General features: G+C 38.1%; 1 protein-coding gene across 2 annotated transcripts in view; it reads left to right on the plus strand.

The window, feature by feature from the left end:
- VAC14 (VAC14 component of PIKFYVE complex) overlaps positions 1–22388 on the plus strand; it is a 3391123-nt gene that overhangs the window by 1894208 nt on the left and 1474527 nt on the right. The window lies entirely within an intron of this gene.

Here is a 22388-nt window from a genome sequence, read left to right on the forward strand (position 1 = left end):
GAAGCTGGTGTCAATACATTCAAGATAAAACAAGAGCATGGACAGTAGTTTCATCATCTTTATTTAGCAAACTGGTTTTTAATCTTGGAGGTATTTCTTAAATGGAAACATAGAAACTAATCACAGCTGAAACTGTCCTGAAGGAAGAGTTCATTATCAGGTGTCATGTCTTGATTGTGTCTTATTCACAGAAGACAAAACATCACTTACAAGGGTGGTTGTAGACTGAAAGAGTGACTTTACAGAACTGTGAGTTGATAATCACGAAAAAAGGGGTAAAAGCCTTGGAAAGTGTCACCAGTAATCCAAAAAAATCTATTAGCAAAAGTTAAACATGAAAAAAAGCACATAAATGCTACTTAATACTGCATTTTCGTAGCCACTTCATCAGATGTAAAACACAGTCCATAAGAAAATACCCTATTTATAGCCCTACCTATCAACCAATATAAATAAATTCAGAATAAGGAATACAGCTACAGCAACCATGCAAGTTCCGCTTAAATTCCAAGGCAATATAATCCAAAAACTCGTATGTCATAAAATAAATGCTCCTGAATATGTGAGCCAACAGAATTTATTTATCGTGCACTCGGTCGGTAAGCGCTTTCACAAGATTGCTTCATCAGACCATAACGGACTGAGTATAAAAATAATTTAAATACACTGTTACCAATCACACAGAATCACAAAAATGTCATTTCCTATAATGACGTTACATTCATAACTAAACTAAAGCAGTAATAATTATTTAAACATTGCATTTCAAAATAGCTATTCAATAGAAGAAAAACACAAGTCCAGATGGCGAGGCAGAGGCAATAATTCAAATGCTGTTGTAGAAAATTTCGTTTAATCCAGAACACAAACTCTTGACACAAAACGTTGACACAAGCGCTTTCACTCGGACCCTTCCGAGCTTTTTCAAGTGGAAAAAGCTCGGAAGGGTCCGAATGAAAGCGCTTGTGTCAACGTTTTGTGTCAAGAGTTTGTGTTCTGGATTAAACGAAATTTTCTACAACAGCATTTGAATTATTGCCTCTGCCTCGCCATCTGGACTTGTGTTTTTCTTGGATTTGGTGCATATTACAGTTTTCTTCTGAGCTATTCAATAGAACCTTCTTCTAATAAAATATATAAATATAAACATTTAAACTGTTTGTTCATATATAAAATCAATGTTTAATATGTAGAAGCATGAAGACTTAACTTAATATCGCCGCATTCATGCTTATGCGATCTAAAATACCCCATTAATATTCAATTGCCTGAAAAAGAACAAAATTGTTTGACCTCAAGCAGAGTAAAGCTGTAAAACTAGCTCACCAAACTACTAAAACAGAGACCCGCAAAAGCCATGCTGCAGCCCTTAAAAAGTTGAGCATCCATATGTCAACAAAACAATCCAGAACAAAAGTTCTTCCTTAAGCGGATAAACCATTCAGTATATTCATACGAGGCATAATATATATATATGGGTCCATATGACTTGGTCGACTGTTCATTTGGTCGACTGTTTATTTGGTTGACAGTTCATTTGATCGACAAGCATTTTCCCCCTACCCCAATGTTGTGCGACCCTGGAGTTGATATGTATAGTTGGGGGGGTGTGAGGGGCACAGCCCCCCACATTGGGGGGTGTGGGGGGCGAAGCCCCCCATCTAAAATGCTTGTCGATCAAATGAACTGTCGACCAAATAAACAGTTGACCAAGTCATATGGACCCATATATATATATATATATATATATATCTAACCCATAAATCAATAAAAATATCTATGCATATAAATATATTTAAACTAGCCGTATAGGTCAAATAATTACTATACCTTCTACCTACCCAAAACCTGAAAGAGATATCAGCTACAACGCTACTAAATATAAAAAACGGTATACATAAATATTGGACAGCGTCTGAATATCAACGACTAATCATTAAGGTGAAATATTAAGGAAATCAGAAATCAAACTTTAATTTTCAACTTCGTATCATCATCCCATATTCATCAGACAAACCTTACATCTCTAAATCCATTTAATCAGACATAACAACGAAATGCCCTAAAATCTATAAACTGCACATGGTAATTCCATGGCGTCATAATTGCACATTTCTATTCATCTAAAATGAAACCATATGTCTATGTGTAATGAATATAAAAACTACCTACATAACTATTAGACGATGTCAAAATATCAACGACTAAGAGTGGAGATGCAATACCATAGAAGTCAAAAATCAAATTATGGTTTCCGACTTCATATCATCATTCTAAGTTTATAAGGCAAATCTTCCATCTGTAAATCCACTTCGTCGATCATAACAACAGAATACTCTGAAGTCTAGAGACTGCATATAACAATTCCAAAACTTCATAACTGCACATTTATGTTCATCCAAGATAGCAACCAATGTCTAATCACATAACACATATGCAAACTACTCATAACCTAGAAATATGTATCTAAAAAGACTGGTATTCTAACCAGTTATATATACATAATAAAAAATATACATATAAAAAATGCATATGAAAATCCTAACATGTGCAGGCTATCAAATCCAGGACATACTTATATACTAAAAAGAAAGCTGCTACATGAACTTGTATTTTAACCAATTATATATACACCATGAAGAATATAAATATAAAGAGAACATGTGAAAATTCTAACATGTGCAAGCTATCTAATCCAGGCTATGCTTATATAATAAGAGGAGGGGCTTCTACGTGGACACCTATCTAACCCTAAGACACTTGGTAAGAAGGATTGGTTTAATGGATACTCTTTCATTTAATCCTTTCCCTACGTCAGCTCAGAGGCAGATAATCCACTTCATTTCTTTTTCTTCAGTGAAATTGTTTACATTGCCGCCTCTTGGGTCAGGTTTAATAATTTCTATAGCCATAAACTCAAATATATGCTTAGGGCCTGTAGACATTACGTGCTTGGCTAAAGCATTGGTGATGGCTCCTATTCTAATGTTATATAAATGTTCCCTAATCCTATTCTTAAGTAGTCTATCCGTCTTTCCTACATAAAAGGAATGACATTCAACACACGTGGCTAAATAAACAACATGCTGTGTGTCACAGCTGGCTATGCACTTAAATCTAAACTCCTTACCAGTGTCAGGATGCACAAAACTCCCTGATCTATTAATATACGAACAATAATTACAGGTTCCACATGGAATCGTTCCTATTAAATTTAAAGCCTCTCTCTCAGCATGTGGATAACATAACATCCTTTTAATATTTTTTCTGTTTTTATATCTAAATTTAGGTTTATTTCCTACTATTTCAGCTATCTGTGGGTCAGTTAACAGGACTCCCCAATGTCTCTTAAAGATATCATAGATATTATTTCTATCTTTAGTATAATACATCGGTATTCTAATTTCAGTAGCTACATTAACTCTAGTACAAAGATCACCATCAATCTGATTAGAGAAGTACGGTTTTGCTCTATTTTCTGTCAGAGTCTATATCATAAAGCCCCTCATTGAGATCATGGGAGCTATATCCTCTATGCTTAAACCTATCCTTTAGATCATTTAACTATATTAAAGCCTGTTTCTGTATTATTCGTACCAAGAGTCTTAGGGTTAGATCGGTGTCCACATAGAAGCCCCTCCTCTTATTATATAAGCATAGCCTGGATTAGATAGCTTGCACATGTTAGAATTTTCACATGTTCTCTTTATATTTATACTCTTCATGGTGTATATATAATTGGTTAAAATATAAGCTCATGTAGAAGCTTTCTTTTTAGTATATAAGTATGTCCTGGATTTGATAGCCTGCACAGGTTAGGATTTTCATATGCATTTTTTATATGTAAATTTTTTATTATGTATATATAACTGGTTAAAATACCAGTCTTTTTAGATACATATTTCTAGGTTATGAGTAGTTTGCATGTGTGTTCTGTAATTAGACATTGGTTGCTATCTTGGATGAACATAAATGTGCAGTTATGAAGTTTTGGAATTGTTATATGCAGTCTCTAGACTTCAGAGTATTCTGTTGTTATGATCGACGAAGTGGATTTAGAGATGGAAGAGTTGCCTTATAAACTTAGAATGATCATATGAAGTCGGAAACTATAATCTGATTTCTGACTTCTATGGTATTGCATTTCCACTCTTAGTCGTTGATATTTTGACATCGTCTAATAGTTATGTAGGTAGTTTTTATATTCATTACACATAGACATATGGTTTCATTTTAGATGAATAGAAATGTGCAATAATGATGCCGTGGAATTACCATGTGCAGTTTATAGATTTTAGGGCATTTTGTTGTTATGTCCGATTAAATGGATTTAGAGATGTAAGGTTTGTCTGATGAATATGGGATGATGATACGAAGTCGAAAATTAAAGTTTGATTTCTGATTTCCTTAGTATTTCACCTTAATGATTAGTCGTTGATATTCAGACACTGACCAATATTTATGTATACCGTTTTTTATATTTAGTAGCGTTGTAGCTGATATCTCTTTCAGGTTTTGGGTAGGTAGAAGGTATAGTAATTATTTGACCTATACGGTTAGTTTAAATATATTTATATGCATAGATATTTTTATTGATTTATGAGTTAGATATATATATATATATATATATTATGCCTCGTATGAATATACTGAATGGTTTATCCGCTTAAGGAAGAACTTTTGTTCTGGATTGTTTTGTTGACATATGGATGCTCAACTTTTTAAGGGCTGCAGCATGGCTTTTGCAGGTCTCTGTTTAAGTAGTTTGGTGAGATAGTTTTACAGCTTTACTCTGCTTGATGTCAAACAATTTTTGTTCTTTTTCAGGCGATTGAATATTAATGGGGTATTTTAGATTGCATAAGCATGAATGCGGCGATATTAAGTTAAGTCTTCATGCTTCAATATATTAAACATTGATTTTATATATGAACAAACAGTTTAAATGTTTATATTTATATATTTTATTAGAAGGTTCTATTGAATAGCTATTTTGAAATGCAATATTTAAGTAATTATTACTGTTTTAGTTTAATCATGAATGTAACGTCATTATAGGAAATGACGTTTTTGTGATTCTGTGTGATTGGTAACAATGTATTTAAATTATTTTTATACTCAGTCCGTTATGGTCTGATGAAGCAATCTTGTGAAAGCACTTACCGACTGAGTACACGATAAATAAATTCTGTTGGTTCACTTATTCAGAAGCATTTATTTTATGACATACGAGTTTATGGATTATATTGCCTTGGAATTTAAGCGGAACTTGCATGGTTGCTGTAACTGTATTCCTTATTCTGTGTTTCACGTTTGCCATTTTTCTCAGCGCACCATTTGCCTACAGGAGTGTAGCTGCCCTAATTTTCTTTGCTAATATAAATAAATTGCTTAATTAATTACCATAGCAACATTCTAATCAAAATCAAATGCAAAAATACATATTGAGATCTTTTAAAATGTGTAATCATGGTGTTCAATAACACATGTTAACACAAATTGAATAAAAAAATCTGTTTTATGATACTTTAAAATATTAAAGTTAAACTAATTAATATCATTAAATATATTCTGAATAAAGAAAACTCAAGTCACTTGTAAACTACCTGCTAGCACCATCTAATGGACAAACTACTATATAACTTACACCCCTATATTGTTCTTGGTGTGAAATATAAATACAAATATACAAGTAAAACCTATGTCAATGAATGTTGGTAAAGTGTAAATTTATAAATCTTACAAACATTTGATGTTGTCCCAAATCATGTGTAAAATGCAAATGAAACATGTACAACTTACAGGACAAATTAAAAAAACAAATCTAATCTATAACCTTGCGGCCCTCAGCTTAAGAACTGGGAATAGTGACACATTTTTGTCTAAACTAGGGGGATTTGTTTGCTTCAAGAACAAGCTGCCAATAAAGCTCTCTGTATTCGATACAAGCCTCCCATAGACCACCCCTAACATCCACATAAATTTCTTCCAATACAAAAAATAAAAATTTAGCATTTGGGCAATCTAGGCTATGTCTGTACAAGGCATTTCTAATGTTTTTGTTCTTGATATCGTTAACGCGTTCATATATCCTTTGATGTTCATCGTGTTACACTGCTGCAGTCATTACACTTGAGTTATCCTGCCGTCAGGCGGTTACCCAGTTGGCCTGAGTTCCAAAGTCTTGGTCCGGCGTCGGTTGCTGTCGCCTCCTCCCTGACGTCAGTGTGACAGGGGTATATAAGATGCAGCCGACGCCATTTTCTTCAGTCTTTCTTGCCACGCGGTGCCTGAAGCAAAAGCAGTTCGCAAGTGCCAGACGGCCGTCTCCTGAGATTTTCATTCCGAATCCAGAACTGAAGTCTTCTACAAAGCTAAGTACCCCATTGGGGAAACTTTTTCTTGCCTCAGACCGATGTCAGTAAAAGTTAATAACTGTATTTCTTGTGGGAAGCAAATACCTCATAAGGATTTCCATTCCTATTGTATCCCATGCCTAGGCCCAGACCACAACGTCACTGGTTGTCGGTTTTGTGCTAGGTTTAACAAGCGCGCTATTAAACGTCGGTTTGATTTTGGCCGACATTATTTTGGTAGAAAATTAAATTATACCATGCCGTCGGAACTTCCGACGACCGGAATACACAAAAAGCGCAAAGACAAGGATAGGCATCCGAGGCCTAAAACTGACAATGAAGCCTCATCTAGGCCAGTCGCCGGTTCTCCAGTTTTCAGCAAGGTGCCTTCGCAGCCCCTGATGACCGCTTCTGTAGAACCACAGGCCACCTCTGACTCCCACGTGGAGATGCCTGGGCCTTCGGACGCACATGTTATTCAGCCTATTAAGACTATCCTTTCAGAGGGATCCGGAGTAGTTGAGCAACCCACAGCTTCAGAGAGTGCCTTCAGACCTACTCAGTTAAGCATTAAACCCTCAGCTAAGTCTAAGCCTCCTTTAAAATCAAAGAAACAAATACAGCATTCTCCAGGACACAGGCCTCCATGCCTAAGAAACAAGTGCTCAAAATGGCCGAAGACCTAATCACTCTGATCAGGGGGTCCCAGCCCCCTCCTGATAAAAGGCCTAGACAGGATGCAGACTATGACTCATCCGGCCAGGTGTCCCTCTCTTTTGATTCATCCTCAGACCTAGGATACTCTTTACTCCCTTATGAGGATTGTGATGCTGAAGAATCAATTCCATCAGCCTCACCGCCTGAGGACTACTCCTTTGGGGAAACCTTACATACCATGAGGGAGCATTTCCACTAGGAAGATCAGGATTACTCAGAATCCAAGAAAAGGCTCAGAGACTTCCTTTTACTACCTCAACACAGACCCCTTGCTATTCCGCCAGTGTTAGATATTGTGGATGATGTGTATACTGAATCCAGCTTAAATCCTGATTCCTTACCTCCAGCCCCTGTTAAACCTGACAGATACTGCAGAGTCCCTGACTCATATAAATTTCTGTATAAAAGCCCTGTAGCTGACCCTGAAACTATTTCTCAGGGACCCAAAGGAGTTAAGGCCTCATCAGCCAAGAATCCAGTTCCCTCTGATAGAGATTCCAGAGCATTAGACAGATGGGGAAAGTATATACGTCTGCAACTTTAGCAATGAGAGCCTTAAATTGCCAGTTTCACATGCTAAAATATCAGCAATTTTTACTGTCTCAGTTAAAACAGAAAATGCTTCCAGAATCAGATCCTCCTAATTTTAAAGAAATGCAGGATGTATTGCATGCAGCTGAACAAGTGGGAAAGCATACTTTGCAATGTGGTTTTGATTCTCTAGAGGCCTCCTGCAGAGCAGCAGTTACAGGCTCTGTCATTAGAAGACATGCTTGGTTAAAAGAACATACGTTACCAGATCATGTTAAAGCAAAATTATTGGATGCACTTTTGCAGCAGGATGTGTTATTTGGAGTTAAGGCAGAAGAGGTATTAAAGAAAATGGAGGATAAGGCAAAATCTATGCAAACGGTGAAGGATTTCTTACAGGTTCAGCCTCCTAGATTTAGCAGAAACTGGCCAACTAAGAATTGGTCCTTTCCAATTACAGACAGACCTCAAAGGGGAAGATACAGACGTCCAAGAGGTAGAGGTCACACACAAGGTCCTTATAGGCCTCGACAATGGGTTGCATCAGGCCAGAAAGAAGGGGAAGACAGGCCCCGACCATATAAAAAACAGCTCCAATGACTTCCCACTACAGCTGCCAAACAAATCCCTCTTGGCAGCCCCCTTGGGAGGAAAACTGGCACTCATCTACCACAATTGGCAAATGATCACCAAGGACAAATGGGTTCTCAACATTGTATTTCAAGGTTACAGGTTCCACTTTCACACTCTGCCAAGGTTAAAAGGAATGCCAAATCTGCCACCAAATCAAAGGGCAGAGGCTCAGAAACAAATTACAGCACTCTTGGATATGAGAGCTATTCAAAAGGTACCATCACAGGAGCAAGGACTAGGATTTTACTCAAAACTCTTTCTGGTATCCAGAAAGGACAAAGCCTGGAGGCCCATTCTGGATCTTTCATCTCTAAACACTTACCTGGATGTTCCGAAATTCAAAATGTTGACATCACAGCAGCTTCTTCCCATGCTGAGCAAGAAAGCTTGGCTCATGACTTTGGACCTCAAGGAGGCATACCTGTATGTCCCTGTCAGGCAAAACTGCAGAAGATACCTCAGATTCATAGCTGGTTCAATGCACTACCAATTCTCTGCACTGCCCTTTGGCTTATCTACTGCACCCAGGGTCTTCACAAAGTGCCTGGCACCAGTAATTGCATTTTGCAGACAGAAAGGAATTCAAATTTATCCGTACTTGGACGACTGCCTGATTCATGCAAAGAGCAAGGACATTCTTCTAAAGCATCTGGCGTTTGTAAAAAAGTTATTAAGTTGCCTGGGGTACACAGTAAACGAAAAGAAATCAAAACTAGTGCCCTCACAAAAGATTATATTCCTGGGTGCCAGCTTGAACACAGCGGCCCAGATGGCTTATCTCACGCCAGACAAGCAAGGACAACTGACTCAATACTTTCAATTGATGGCAACAAAGACCCAGCTCCCTGCAAGAAAAATTATGCAGGCCTTGGGTTACATGGCATCTTGCATACTACTAATTCCATATGCCAAACTGCATATGAGGAAACTACAATGATACCTAAAGAATGTATGGTCTCAACACTGTCAAAGTTTGGAAACAGTTATACCAGTAATCCCTTGCCTTCAACAGGTGTTTCAATGGTGGGCTCAAGCTTGTCACCTCAGCAAGGGACAGCCTTTTACACAACCCACAGCCAGGCAAACAGTGACAACAGATGCATCGGATTATGCCTGGGGTGCACACATGGCAGGCAAATGTATTCAGGGCACATGGCCCGCAGAACAAAGGCATCAAAAAGAGATGCTAGCTGTACAAAATGCCTTTATAGCTTTCAAGGACCTGCTGCATCCAGGACAACTACTGATAAAGACAGACAACACCACAGTTATGTGGTACATAAACAAGCAAGGGGGCACTCACTCCTACCCCCTATGCAGACAAGCCATGACCTTGTGAAACACAGCTATAAACCTTCAAGTTCATATGCAAGCACAATTCCTGCCAGGAGAGAAAAACACACTGGCAGACAACTTAAGCAGAAACATCATGGATCCCCACGAATGGGAATTGAATTCACAAATATTCAGAATGATAAGACAGAAATGGTGGAGCCCGGACATAGATCTGTTTGCATCCCCAATAAACTGCCAGCTACAAAAATTCTGCACAAGGAGTTACCATCCACAAGCATGGAAAGTGGATGCCCTCTCATTCAGCTGGGAGAACCTATAAGTATACGCTTTCCCACCACTACCTCTCCTGCCAAAGGTACTCATAAAAGCCAGGCAAGAAGAGCCAAAGATGATCCTGATTGCACCAGACTGGCCACGCCAGCACTGGTACCCAATCTTAAGGAGCTTAGCACAAGAACCACCCTGGATTTTGCTCAAATCCCACATCTACTGACTCAGCACAACAATCAAATATTAGACAGCCAGCTAAAGACCTTAAACCTAGCTGCATGGAAGATTCCTTAGTCAAGCAAGCAGTGCCTCTCTCCAAAGCTGTTATGGATGTCATTCTGGAGGCCAGAAGACCTAGTACCAGGAAAGCCTACTCGGATAAATGGAAGAGATTCTGTGCCTGGAACCAAGCTCACAGCCTTGACCCTCTTGTCCCATACATTCCTCAGATTCTACAATACTTAACTGAGATGCTGGACAAAGGCCTCTCCTTCTCATCCATCAAGATCCACGCCTCTGCCATCTCTGCTCATTGCAACACGGATCCACCAATTCTCTCTAATTCTCTGTTAAAACAGTACCTCAGAAGGACTAAAAACTTAAGACCGCCCCGTAGAGCATCTACTCCAACTTGGGACCTCAACTTTGTTTTGGAAAAACTAACTTTACCTCCTTTTGAGCCAGCTAACACAGCAGAATTAAAATATCTCTTGGAAAACTGCTTTGCTCCTGGCAATAACATCAGCACGCAGAGTTTCAGAATTACAGGCACTAATGGCAGTGGAACCTTTCCTCATTTTCCACCAGGACAGGGTGTCTTTAAGAAATAACCCTATGTTTATGCCAAAGGTGGTATCCAGTGTGGCTCTAAACCAAACTATTCACCTGCCAACTTTTTATCCTAAACCACAGAATAAAGGGGAGAGACTACTACACTCTTTGAACATTCACATGCAGTTACACTTCTACTTGGACAAAACCCAAGCTTTCAGAAAATCTGAGCAATTATTGGTAGCATATGCCGCAGGAGCACAGGGAAAAGCCATTTCAAAACAGACTATTTCAACATGGATAGGACATTGTATACATTGCTGCTACACATACCATGGAAAACCAGTACCTAGCAGCATTAGATCTCACTCCACCAGGGCTTCAGCCACTTCAACTGCCTACCTCAGCGGAGTTCCTACCAAAGATATTTTGGAAACAGCAACTTGGAGTTCTGTACATACCCTCACCAAGCATTACCATCTGCCCCTATACTCTAAATCCAGAGCTGGCTTCGCCACTGCAGTGCTGCAGGGCCTTCTAGCCACCCCTAATGCCTTATAGAACCAGCCACACTACCTCAGCTTTGGGATTCTACCCAAGTGTAATGACTGCAGTGTAACACGATGAACATAGTACAGTTTTGTACCTACCATAAATGTAGATGTTCGAGTGTATACACTGCTGCAGTCCAGGTTACCCTCCCTCCTTCCCCTCGTACTGGCAGGTACGTACCTAAGTCTTCTACCCTTACTACCTATGGGGAGTATTTGCTGGTAGCTGTAAGTTGTTTTTTTGCTTTTCTTATGTATGTTTTATTAGCAATTGGAATTGCCTACCTATATAGAGGCACCTGACATCTGGGGCAAGAAAAACTGAAGAAAATGGCGTCGGCTGCATCTTATATACCCCTGTCGCACTGATGTCAGGGAGGAGGCGACAGCAACTGACGCCGGACCAAGACTTTGGAACTCAGGCCAACTGGGGAACCGCCTGATGGCAGGATAACCCAAGTGTAATGACTGCAGCAGTGCATACACTCAAACATCTACATTTATGGTAGGTACAAAACTGTACTTTTCAGCTTTCTTTTCGTCTTACTGACATAGAAACCCATATAGTGAACACAGTTAGCCATATACACCACCCCTTTAGAATCACAAGTATGATAGGATTTACTCGTTATTTGTCTATTCCTGGCCTCTAGATTCACAATCCTCATTTTTCAGACCAGCTGAACTTGAATTTTGTGGATAACTGTGAGTTGATGACTGAACAAGTACAACTTCACTCTTAAATGGATTTAAGTATAGCCAGTTTTCAACAGTCCATTTCTGGATAAGAGTCAGGCATGCTTCCAGTAAGTTAATAAGAAATTCATAAAAAAGGTAAATAAGAAATAGAGCTGATCATCATAATAACTGTGATAATTTGTACAATGTCATCAAATAATGCCACCCAAAAGTGCAGGTACACAGTAAACAGTAATGGCTCCCACAAAGATCCTTGCTGAACTCCACAGGAAAGAACATATTTTTCAGAAGTTAGATCCAGATGTCACTCCTTCAGATCTGCCCTTCAAATAGGAGCAAAACTAGAACAGAGCAAAATCTGTGGTTTCTCAGCTTGAGAAGGTCATCCTTGATCCTAATAAGGACAGTCTCAGAGTTGTGACACATCCTGAAACCAAACATTTTACTCAGAAAGGAAACATTGGAAGTGGCTTAGTAATTGTTAAGATAAATTAAGGCTTTGTTTTTCAGGCTAGAGTAATCAACATTTGCTTTAATGCCTTAGTGGGTAAGGGTTAGATATGATGAATTTTTACAAATATATTTATTTACAACAAAGACAGCCTCACTATATGAAAGTGGTCACCAGATCAAAAAAAGAAGATGTCCTGATGGTGCTTAAACAAGGAATATGCCTATGATGCCAATGACTAGATTTAGAGTAGAAGCTGAGGTGTCAGAGGGCCAGCCAGTGTACATGAGAATACCGTTGCCTGGTTTGCTTTCCTTGAACAGAAGGAATCCCCTTTCCACAAGTGGCTATCCCCTGGTGGACACTAGTGAGAATGCAAGGTGACTGCTTAGAAACTGGGAGTGCCAGACTATTAAAGCTGAAAGTTAAGCCCTTGCTGAACGACATATTGATTTGCCATTGGAGCAGTTGCTTGCTCACTCCTTGAAGGAACTTTGGAATTGGGTAGGAAATAACTCAAAAAACCTTTATCCAAAACTTTGTGGTAGTTAGAACCTTGCTTCTTCTGGAAGAAATGAATGTGTATTAAAAATAAACTGTTAGCGTCACCCAGTGGTTTGAGATCATTTGATGGGAGCCAGAAATATTGAAAGGAAAAACAGGATATCAGTGTGAGTCTTAAGGATATTGTCAGAGAAGATTAGAGAAAAGAAAAATTACATTTCTCACTTTTATAAGTGAAAATTCTAGCTTCTGAAACACTCTATTATGTCTTCTGGAGCTGTTGTGGAAATTGGGGCTCCTTTAGGCTGAAAATTTGAGACCACCTTTTCACCTTCTTTTGCCTTCATTTTAAGGCCAGAGATTGTGTGTTAGCTTGGGAATTCTGTCTGTACTTTAATTTTAGAAACAACGCATAAAACATGACAAAACGATTTATTATAGCAACACTCAAAATTCATCATCAAACAATCCATAAAAAATTCTTGAAATCCGTAAATACATTACTTAATCCTGGAACGTCAACCCAAACTGGCCCATCCTCATACATAAACTCCCAAACCATTGCTTCACAGTTTAACTTGCATTTTATAAACACAGTAACCTCCCTCCTATAAAACAAAACTGCTACGAATCCGGCCATCCCACCCCAGTCAGTGAAACCACAATAGACCTTTATGCTCACTCCATTACCAATATTTACAGTTAAAAAATGCCTACATTCCCTTAAGAAAAGAACCATTCCCCCTGACTAATTTCTCTCTGAATAGCTCATACATGCTGCATATAGCCTTGCATATCCTTGTTGGATTCTAGTAAATCATTCAGTCCAAGAAAAATATGTCCCCCACGTTATGGAAACAAATCCTGTATAATGCTCCTTCATAAAGGTGGCTCATCAACCGAGCTCATAAACTATAGACCAGTCACCATTCTCTCACCCTTCTCCAAAATCTTGGAAGGATGTATTTATTTACTTTCAACTTACTACATATATTACTTCGCACAAACTCCTCTCTCCTTCACAGCATGGTTTCAAACCCAGTCACAGTACAACCACTGCCCTTCTACCATTCAGAGATATAATAAATCACAATAGAAATTCAGGTCTCCCAACCTCAGCCCTATTTCTGGATATATCCAAGACATTCGACACAGCCAATCATCAAATTCTCCTAACTAAACTCTCTTCCTATGGGCTATCACACTCCTTGCTTGGTTTCTTAGTAACCTCACTAATAGGTCCCAAGTAGCGAAACGGCAAGGTGATGTCTCCTCTTTCCTTCTTATATCCATTGGAGTCTCCCAAGGCTCCATCCTAGGACCGCTGCTGTTTAACTTATTTATCAATGACTTAAACACAACACCCAAAGAGGCCACCATAGTACAATATGCCAGTGACTCCACTCTGATGTGTGCTGCTAGGACAATACCCATGCTCAAAACACTCACCCATAAATCCTTCTCTTCCATTGAAGCCTGGCTGGGCAACTCACAACTCCTCCTAAATCCAAAAAGATAAATAAACTGCTACTTTTCATCCTCGTCTCTCTTTCCTACCAAATACCTTAATATGTTACCGTCCAGCAAGACCAATATAGAACTGGTATCTCACACCAAACTACTAGGTGTGACTATAGATGAACACCTGAAATTTGATCTCTACCTTCAACAAGCCATAAAGAAGACAAGTCAAAGTCTTGGTTACCTCTATAGAGTCAAACACTACCTTACTGACTGCTAGACAAAACATGGCCACTTTTTTTTTTACTCCTCACCTTATTGTTATGCCTTTCCTATCCTAACCAATCTCAGCTCTTCTCTATCAGCCAAACTAGAACAATGCTACAATTAAGAAGCCAAATTCGCAACCAACCAACAATGTAGATGGTATGTTACATCATCACACAGGCACATGCCCCTGAACATGGGATTTTACAGAATGAAATGGCAAATTTCTTATTGCTGGAGAAAAACAATACTTACTATAGGGCATATTGAAGAGAGGACTGCTGAAGATATAGTGATATTGATTACAGCTGTACCTTTTACTTTGGGAGTGAGGCCTATCCACTAAAAAGGCCATTTGGGAGATAGGAATCAGATGTGTAGTCAGCTACTTTTCTTGTTATGGAGATGGCAGTCCCATTGTTAGTACAACCCTCAAAAGTGGTAGGGAAACTATTGGCAAAGTACACTACAAGAAGAGGATGGTGTGACATGATGCTTTGATATCTCTGTGCAGACAGTTGCATGATGCGCAGTAGGTTTAAAGTATGCTGGACATGAGTAGCTACCCACAAAAATAATGGCTGCTAATCTCGCAGTACAACACTCTGGGCCCCATTCCCCAGCCCTTAATTAAACAAAACTTGGGGAAGAAGTTTCTAAATCTTTTGGGGTCCGTACACCTCTGATGCAGGGACAGAAAGTCCATTTGTACTTCAACTGACCCAAGGGTCAGTTTTTTGCCCATTATGGGGAACCATTCAGCATATGAAGACCAGCCCTCTATTTATGGGAGGAGGAAGCAGTTTTCTCTCATCTTCTATCCTGGGAACATCCCTTTCCTGCGAGCAGTCTTAAGGATCGTTGTATGATAGTAAATCTCCTTGTGTCACTCTAGTGATGGTTACTCATAGATCTGGATCTTCCTAGCCGTCCTTCCTACTGGCAGCAAAAGTCCTTTTCCCCCCTTCCATACTGACAAGAGAGAGACCGTACCCTGTGAGAAATACAGCAGGTGGGCCACTGGAGGTTCAAGTGGCCTGAACCAGTGGTTATATGTGGGACAGGAGCCAACAAGACATGCAAGACAAAAAAAAAATCCTGAATAATTTTACCTGATTGTTGTTTAACAGTGCTGTAGGCCAGTGGGACAGATATTAACAGAAATACAGTCACTGAAATAAACATTTTGATAACCTTTTTTTGCAGATCATGGTAAGGCATTATTTTAAACACTGTGTCTGCTATAACAAGTTACCTCTGTGGAAGTGCACACATTAGAGGTGACAGAGATGGAAAGCAGTTAGACTGCTTAATTATTAAATCTTGCAAAGAAGGTAGTAAGGGCTTTTATATATACACCGTTAAAAAGGGAGGAGAATGTAATAGTGAATTTGAAATCCCTTATGGGTACAACTAATGTAGGAGAGGGGTACATATTTATGGAAGATTAAAATGTTAAAGAAGCTACTGTTGTGCTACTATGGGCTGGATAAATCCATGGGGAATCTAGGACATTGTTTCTTCACACAAAAGGCAGTGATTGTATGAAAAAGTCCCTTAACATATATGTATAGTTATTATGTATGATAATCACTGACAATATCAGATGCACTTTTCATTTTGCAAAGTCCTTGTTACGAGCCACGTTTTACAACACCATTCAATGCTAACTACATCTGTTCTTCTGCTGTACGTTTCTTGACTTGCTAAAGTGCTTGTTACAGGCCATCCGTAGTACAGCTTTCTTGAAAGCTTTCCGCATTTCTGCTGTATTCATATCAACATTCCTAGTCTATGTGTATGACTGTGTTACACTCACTGTATTGCATAATAACTCATAATGCCAATTGTATGTGAAATTTATAACTGCTTATTTGGCCTGGGTCATGGCTGAAAATGGTCTGAGTACCAGACTACAGTCCTAGTCAACAAAGTAATGAAATAAATAAATTAATAACAGAAGTGGTAAAAGCAGAAATGAGTGCTGTATAGATTTTAAAATAATGTTACTGCTTAGAAAGGGAAGGCAGAAATTCCTAGGAATATAGAATGCATATTGTTATCCTTGATAGGGTTACTAAACATAATACTATCCTAGGCAGTGATAGGGCTTGTGGTAGTATTTTAATTTGGGGATGGTGCCTGTAATTCGACCTAAGAATAGATACTAGACTGGTAGTATTTTCCTAGCACAAGGCAGAACCTTCTACATTATCTTAAGAAAGGTTAGGTCATGTAGTATCATCCTAGGTAGGAGTATATGGTCTCTGGTAATGTATTGGATAGAGGCAGGGATTACATTATTACCTCAAGAATGGATGGAGTCTGTTTTACTATCCCAAACAAGGAAATAGGTTCTGAAGTGTTACCCTTGATAGTGATATATGACTTGCAGTATGTTTTAGGAAAGCATATTTTCTACAGTATTATCCTAGGAAGGGACAGAGTTGTCAATATTATCCCATATGAGGATATAGAACCTGCAGTACTATGTGCAGTCAGCATTATTTTTTTTATATAGGGATACATACATACATACATACATATATGTATGTATGTGTGTGTGTGTGTGTATATATATATATATATATATATATATATATATATATATATATATATATATAAAACTTGCAATATTCTCTCTTTAATTTCTCCAAATATTTTGGGTTTCTAATATCATGATGGGAATGTACCCCATTCCTAAGTCAAAGTAATATTACAGTTCATGCAATTAGTATTGTTTCATTCTTTGATGTCAGCCAGTAGTGCTGTTTGCAGCACCCACAATGTGCCCAGTAATGACTCCTCCTGCAATTCCTGTGGAGTTACATGGATTGGTAGCATATCTAAATATGATTGTAGACTCTTTTTTTATAAGACCTGTTCCTCCTACTACTACTGGAACTGTCTGGGTATCTTTCTTTCACATTGCTCTTGTTTCTGCCTGCAAATCCTGATATTTTATGACTTTGTGCCTCTCTTACGCAAGACACTGTAGTCACTGAGTGTGGTGATTTCAATGAACAAATGCTACTTTTGTCTTCTTTTTTTTTTTGGACCACTATATCCAGTTTTCTAGCATCTGTCTTTTGAACTGTTGGTAATGGGTGATTCCATGTGATATAGACTTTTTTTTCTATGATGCTTTGTGGCTCATGTTTCCAGTGTTTTTCAGCCACTTCAGTACCATAATGTTTGCACAATCCCCAGGGCAACAGTCTTGCCACATTATTATGCCTTTCAGTATACAGTCCTTCTGCCATTAGTATGTTGCAACCAGCAACGGGGTGTGCAACTGTTTTCCAATTTGGTTTTACAAAACCTACATTTACCTGTTTCTCCCACATGTTCAGTGGACTTTGTATACCAACTTGTACTCAGCCCACTGTCTTGGGCTGCCAATATTAACCTTTCATCTCTTGATTTGAATTTGCCTCTCCTCAACCATTCCTGCGTTTGTTCCTAATCAACATTAGGTTAATCCAGAAGTTTTCTATACTTGCAACTATATTTATGTTTTTTCCACATTTCTTGCCTTCTCATCTGGTCCTTCATCTTATATTCTTCTTTTGTTTTTTTTTTGGCACATTCAATTGCTGCCCGATTTGTATCTACTTCTGGTTTGATTTCCATTCCTGCTTGACACCAATATGTTTCTGCTAGAGTAAGCAGAGAAGTCATCTTAGATTTATTGTCCTCATGTTTCAAAACTTTCACTACATTTGGGTCTTGTGAGTTCAGCAGATGTGTGGAGTCCCACAACTGCAAATCTATACATATAATCAATTTCAAGGAGGCCCATCCCTCCTTCGAAATGAGGAATATATAATCTTGGTATGCTCTGATTTTTTATAAATCATTTGATGAGCATGAAGCATCCTTCTTGTTTTCCTATCTAATCTGTCCAACACATTTTGGGGCCAGTCAGTCACTCCAAAACTGTAAGTTAGGACAGGAAGAGCAAATTGGTTTATAGCCTGGATTTTGTTCCTAGATGTCAGTGCTGTTTTCAGGATTAATTTAAGTCTTCTGAAGTATTCCTTACTAAGTTCTATTCACATTTGTTCATGTTTTATTGTTGATCCTTCAATTCCCAAATATTTATACACTCCTTGCTCAAGTTCTTTTATGTCATATTCTTGTCCTAAAATGATGTTTTCCTGGTATTGCAGTTTTCCTTCTTTAAAGGTTGCTTTTGCACATTTATCAAGACCAAATGACATTCTTATATCATCTGAAAAAGTTTTGACAACTTGCAATTGTGCTTTCAGTTCCTCATCTGTTGAACTATACAGTTTTAAATCATCAACAAAGAGAAGATGGTGAAGCCTTTACACTTTGTTGTTTTCTAAGAGCAAAATTATAGCCATGGCCTAAGCTGTTAAGTAGACAGCTTTAATGGGTTAAGGGAAGGCAGAATCGCAGCGGTGACGTCACCCTGGATTATCCCCCTTTGAAATTTTATCCCTGGGTAATAATTTGTCTTTTATCTTGGCTTAATTGTAAAGTGGTCTGCCACTGTTTCCTGGTCACTGTAATGTAGTTGATCAGAGTAGGATGTATCTTATATATTTTTTAAGCACTCTTTTATCCATGAATGTGGGATACTATCAAATGCTGTTTTGTAGTCAATCCATGCCATACTTGGATTCTTCCCCTTTTTACAGTTCTCCACTATGACTTTATTTAACAAAAAATTATCATTTATTCCATATGACTTTCTTTTATTGCCCTTTTGTTCTACTTCCATAATTGAGTTATCTTCTAAATTACTATAAACTCTGTCGGCATCAATTCCCATGTATATTTTATACATCGGTGGAAGGCAAGTTATTGGTCTATAATTTTTAAGGTAGCTTGCAGGTTTACTCTTAAGTAGGAGCATTGTTTTTCCTGTTGTTAACCAGGTTGGTGACTGTTCAGGGTGCGCATACAAGTAGTTCTTGCTCATAGCTAAATTTTCGTGCAAAGATGTTAATATTTTCAGCCAAAAGTTTGGTACCGCATCTGGACCTGGGGTTTTCCACTTAGAGGCTTTTCTTAACTTTGTTTCAATCTCTTTGGCTGTTACTTCATCCCATTTCATATTTTGTACCTTTAAACCTCTTATTCTTTCTTTAACTTCTTCTATCCATTTAGCATCTTTGTTATGTTCCACAGGCTCTTCATAGATACTTCTCCAAAATGTATCTATTTCTTCTTTTTTGATGGTCTTTCAATTCCTTTTACCTTATTTCCAAATTCTCTATAAAACTTTTTTGGGTCATCAATAAATTGCTTATTTTGTATTTTTCCTTTATATTTATCTTTGTATCTTCTAAGATTTTCCATCTGTGTTGAAATTTTTAGTTTATTTACGATAGTGCATGGTAGTTCCTGGTCTGTTCTAATACTACTCATTGCTTTTATCACCTTTATCTTTCTTAGTATTGTATAGTATTGATCTGTTCCCTCTTCTGTAGTCTTCTAACAGTGACACTTCTTGTCTTACCTGCTTTACAATTGTCTCTCTTCGATATTTCCATGATGGTATTCAATTTCTCCCCTTCCTTTCCCTCACTACCCTGTGTTCTTGTGGTAGAACTTGTATCAGTTATTAATTTAGCTGCACAGTAATATATCCTGTTTACTTCTGTTATATCGCATGGATCTCTATGAACAGTCCTAATTACTGTGTTAATTAGTTTTATCAGGCTTCTGACTTTTGGGGTTTTATTAACCTTCTGCAGTCTATTTATTTCATTGATCTTATGTGTATTAAATCAAGCAACTCTTTTAGCTCATTTTCTTCCAAACTGAAGGCACATCCCTTATTTTCCACTTCCTGCGGGCATTCTATAGAAGGTTCTATAGCATCTTCCTGTGGTACATTCTCAATTTCATCCTTTGCCATCCATTGCTCTATCATATGGTAACTCACTGGCCTATCACTCCTCAACATTGACTGCATCAGAGCTTCCACAGTTTCCTGTTTCTTCCTGGTTCTCTATTAGAAGACCAAAAATGCATTCTTTCGAATGCGTCTTGGACAAACTCAAAAGCATGAAACGGCAAAATATCGAAGTGGCTTTTAAGCAAATTCTTTCCTTGGGAAAGAATTTGCTTGGCCACTTTGTTACTTTAGCATTTTCAGCACTGTAGTGCGGTCTCGGAGTTAGTATATTTAAGTAGGGTGGTGTGGGGGGAGAAGCCCCCCACTAAGTGTAATGTTTAAAGTGTTTTATTTATTTATTTTTTTTGTTGGAACAGCGATATTTTTCTCTAGGGAAAAAAATCACTGTTCTGAAAGTTCGAAATTGTAAGATTTTGCTTACATAGGGTCGAGTATTCACCGTTCGCTTTTTTAAGCGTTCGGTGATCTAATATAGACCCTTTCTTCCCTTGCTGTCTAGCTTCAAGTGAACATTTATACTGGTTTCCTGTGGAGTGCTCCAAATTATCTTCATATAGCACCTGACCAGTTTGCTTTCTGTTTCACTGGTTTCCCCTTAATTTGGATATCCATTACTCTATCCTGTTGTATTGCTTTCTGAATTAGATTGTCTACACTGAATCCTTCACTTTGCAGGTACTCCATAACCTCAGTTTCTATTTTTTTTTAACTTCTCCATTACTAGTCTCCTTTTCTACTTTTCCTCTTTGTCTTCTTATTTTTTGTATTGTAGTTTTACATGTCCAGATTCCTTTGCCTGTATTTCTCTTCAAATATCTTTGGTGCTGCTCTTTTTGTATTGGTTAGTTTTGCTTTCTCCTTTGTATAAATATTACACCATATTAAATCTCTTTTTCTTTCCCATGTCCATATTTCTTCTTCAGATGTTTCCTGATCTTCCTGTATCTCCCTACTTTGGGGGCTCACTCCATCCTGCTGTGATGTAACCTGTGTTAGACCTTCTGCATCAAATCCTTCACTTTGCAGGCACTCCATAACTTCAACTTCCATTTTTTTAACTTCTGCTTTACTAATCATCTTTTCTGCATTCCATCTTTGTGATATTATTTATTTTATTGTGAAATTTTCCCAATTCGGATGTCTTTGCCTGTATTTCTCTTTGAATATCTTTGGGGCTGCCTTCTTTACATTGATTAATTTGGCTTTCTCCTTTGCATAAATATTAGATCTCTCTTTCTTTTCCATGTCCGTATTTCTTTTGTGTACTTTTCAAATATCTCTTGGTTTTGTTATTTATATTTTTGCACTTCCTCAGATGCTTATTTTTCCAAGTAGATCAAGGTTTATTGATCAGTATACTGTTTTTCACAAATCTGTGAACACAAATTTTGATTTGAAGCTTCTGACAGTTTTTCTTGCGGAAGTATTTTTCGTTCTTCTAATTTCTCTCTTAATCATTTTGTATATCTTGTGTCTGGAAATTCTGGGCTTTTCGCATAATAGTAACAATACCTAATTTCTTTCTTATCGTCAGTAGTCCACTTTATCGTCTTTATAGCTCTTCTTTGACCTGTCAGTGTTTGTGATTTTTATGGACTGCTACTTCTTCTACAATGGGGGGGGGCATCCTGGCCTGGCCTGGCCTGGCCCCATTGTAGTAATGTTTCCGTATTTTGAGGATTCTACACTGTCATTTTTTCCAGTCCTGGCACCAGTGCGCCTACCAGGATTGGGCACTTTTTTATCCTGGGTCTTGTGCACCCAGCTATCTTTTTTAGTTTTAAACCTACTTCTGTCTATGATATATGCTATATAAATACAGTCTATATATCATTGTCGCCCTGGTGAGATTTTGTGAAAACAGGGTCCACCTCGTGAAGGCATTCACCAAGACTTGAGGATGAATTCTGTTTCAGCACTACTACACTCCTTTGCTTGCTGACTTTTCATCTCTCCATTTGGACCCCCATTATAGGGTTTGTGGTTTT

The sequence above is a fragment of the Protopterus annectens genome, chromosome 8.part0 (genome assembly GCF_019279795.1).
Source record: "Protopterus annectens isolate FY-2018-M chromosome 8.part0, PAN1.0, whole genome shotgun sequence".
NCBI lineage: Eukaryota > Metazoa > Chordata > Ceratodontiformes > Protopteridae > Protopterus > Protopterus annectens.